Genomic DNA, 3,307 nt, shown 5'->3' with positions numbered 1-3,307 from the left:
GATAGATAGATAGATAGATAGATAGATAGATAGATAGATAGATAGATGATAGATAGATCAATCCATAGATGTGTGCATGTGTGTGTATAGCAGCTAGGTGGTACAGTGGATATAGTACCAAGTCTGGAATCAAGAAGACTCACTTTCCTGAGTTCAAATCTGGCCTCAGACACTAACAGCCTGACCCTGGACCAGTCGCTTAATCCTGTTGGTCTCAGTTCCCTCATCTATAAAATGAGCTAGAGAAGAAAATGGCAAACTGCTCCAGTATCTTTGTCACGAAAACCCCAAATGGGGTCACAAAGAGTCAGACATAGGTGAAACAATTGAGTAACAGTACTACATATATGTATGTATGTGTGTTGTGTATATATGCAAACATGTATACATACACATATATACATATTCTCTTTCTGTCTCTCGCACACACACTGCAGATGGATAGTAAACTGGGCCCAGACGTGAATATTCTAATGATATGCCCACAAGTAATGGATCCCAACAATGTCCAAAGGATCAAAATTGCAGGGGACCTTGAAGGCAATGGAGAGATGTAGTAAAATCTATGGACAATTTATGGTACAACATGGACAAAAATTACAAGGGTTGAGGAGGCATGTTTAAAGATTGAGTTGAGCTGTACTGTTGGAGGAAATTCTGGCACTGATAGGTCTACTGCCAAGCTTTTGAAATACTGAGGAACAGTACCTATTGTAAGTCCTTTAACACTGGGTGTGAAAGATCATTTCTTGAGGGTCGGCCAGGTAGCTCAGCGAGTAAGAACACCTGCCCCAGTGTCGGGATAACCTGGGGATCCAATCTGGGCTCAGATACTTAGCACCACACTGTATCAGCAATGCCATATTCACAATGCCTATAGAGATTACAAATATGCTGATATAATTATCCATTACAAAATACGTCATGTTTGCCATATGAGGAAATAAACTAGAAAATTTATTAAGATACCAAAAGACTGAGTCCCAAAACCAGAAAGTGAAAGCCATCAGAGTAGTTATGATATTGGCACAGGTAGATAAAGTAGAAAGCACCCACATTTTCAAGCTTTTAAAACAGAACAGGCTACCTCAGGCAAAGGTCCTCCTCTCCCCACACACAGCAACCACCCAGCGTCCTGGAAGCGCGCTCCCAGCAGCTCCGGCCCCTGGCAGTCCTCAGCAGGAGTCCTTAGCAGAAAGTCCTTAGCAGTCCTAACTCAAAAAAAGGCTTCGCGCTGCCACTGCCTCTGCTGCTGCCGCCGTCACCACCACCACCAGCCAACGCAGGAACGCTAGCTTGGCTTCCGCTTCCTCTTGCTCCGCCCCTTCCTGCTACATCAGCAAGTCCAACGGGGCATGGAAGATCTTTAAATCCCATAACCCTTACATTGCCAGGTAGCTCAGCGAGTAAGAACACCTGCCCCAGTGTCGGGATAACCTGGGGATCCAATCTGGGCTCAGATACTTAGCACCACACCCAGAAATAACTGGCCATGTAACCTTGAGCAAGTTACTTAACCCTGATTGCTTTAAAAAAAAAAAAGAGAGAAAGAAAAGAAAATGACTACTCTAACATAGTAGGTGCTTAATAAATGCATGTTGGTTCCAATTGGAATTTTGAACTACAAAGTCAGCTGTTGAATAGGATGGGATTAATGAAAGAGCCTTTTTATTACAATTAAGTATTCTTTTTTAGTTCTTGAATTCCCCTTATCCTGGGGACTAGAATCCTGGATTCTCACATGACTATACTAGATCTGTGATAGCCTATAAGAAATTCCACATGGCTCAATAATTTACATTTTTATTTTTTTTCTTAATTAAACACATTTTATTTAAATTCTGTAGAAAGGAACAAACCAAGATTCTCCAGAGAACTGTGCCCAAGAGATGGGTATGATGACAATGTGATGAAGATGAAAGTGACAACTCCAGACTGGGAATTCAAATGGTTGGAGAAATAGAAAGGAATTTGATTTTTAACTCCTGGGTTTGAGTCCATTGGTACTCAAGTACTTAGCCTAGTCCATCCTGCAAACTTGGATCCTTCTGGCCAGTTGAATATCTTTGGGATACAGGGTCACCCTGTTGGCATGTATGGAGAGGAGATAGGAATCTTCAAATAAATGGATCATAAATGCTTCTGCTGCCTCCTGTAGGGCCAGTAGGGCCTGAGGTTGCCAATAAAAGTCCACTCTTCGGGTATATCGGAGGCATATTTCTCTAACGATTCGCCCAAAGGGTGCCCTCCCGATCAGCAGCTCTGTGCTTTTCTGCAGCTTGTAGATCTCCTGAATAATTAGATGTCCTGATCTACTGGGAAAGTGGCAGCAGCGAAGAGGACCAGCGGGGGGGTGCGGTGGAGGTGGAGGCGCGGGGCTGAGACGGGGTCTCGGGGCGCTTCTTTGGGGTGGGTTTGCAGCGACTAGGTCTCATGGTCCTGCCTACACTGAAGGCCGCAGGCCCGGGAACCTGTAGCTTGTTCCCTCCCTCCTCCAGGTGGCTGGCACTGGGCCCAGGGAGGCCGCTCTGATTGACTGACCTGAAGGGTACGGTGTAGTCTAGGGGAAGGGAGAGGGTCAGATGAGGGAGCCTAGCAGGGGGGAGGCTGAAGGAGGGCAAATAGGGGTGTTCTTGGACTCAGTACCTGGGACCCAGCTTCGCCTGCCGCATACCTCCTAACCGCTGCTTTTACACTTAGAATTCAAACTTCTCTCAGCAGGCTACATCACTTCTGGCTTCAGCCTTGACTCGTCTCAGAATTCTGTGTGTCAATAATTTACATTTTAAAAATACAATAAAAACTAAAAGAAAGGAGAATGATTTTTATCAACATTGCAAAAAAGAGGAAGAGGGCGGCCAGGTAGCACAGAGAGTAAGAGCACAGGCTCCAGTGTCAGGATGACCTGCATCAAATCCGGGCTCAGATACTCAGCACCACACCCAGAAATAACTGGCCGTGTAACCTTGAGCAAGTTACTTAACCCTGATTGCTTTAAAAAAAAAAAAAAGGAGGAAGAAATCATGTCTATTAAACATGGAAGAAATAATGAGATTTTATTCTTAAAAAAAAAAAGTTTCCATTACTGAAAAAACCAAAGGGAAAAAATATGGTAAATATATTTGATATAAATCTTACATCCAGAATCTATAAGGAATTGGCACAATCTTAAAAAAAAATGTAATTCGCTAGGGATAAGGAATATGAACAAATATTTCTCATGGAAAGAAATAAAATTTGCCAATAACCAGCTGTTCATGGTCCAATTTGGATTGAACTGAGAACAATTTGGCACTATACCAAAGGG

General features: G+C 43.4%; 1 pseudogene; it reads right to left on the bottom strand.

Moving 5' to 3' along the window:
* Positions 1–1,793: 1,793 nt before the first annotated feature.
* Positions 1,794–2,545, bottom strand: LOC138143166 (histone H3-like centromeric protein A pseudogene; annotated as a pseudogene).
* Positions 2,546–3,307: the final 762 nt, after the last annotated feature.

This window comes from Petaurus breviceps, unplaced genomic scaffold (genome assembly GCF_028583685.1).
Source record: "Petaurus breviceps papuanus isolate PSGF00001 unplaced genomic scaffold, PetGlider_PUasm1.0 90630, whole genome shotgun sequence".
In the NCBI taxonomy this organism is placed as follows: domain Eukaryota; kingdom Metazoa; phylum Chordata; class Mammalia; order Diprotodontia; family Petauridae; genus Petaurus; species Petaurus breviceps.
The sequence above is the reverse complement of the archived record's forward strand: the minus strand, read 5'-3'. Positions and strand labels throughout refer to the sequence as shown.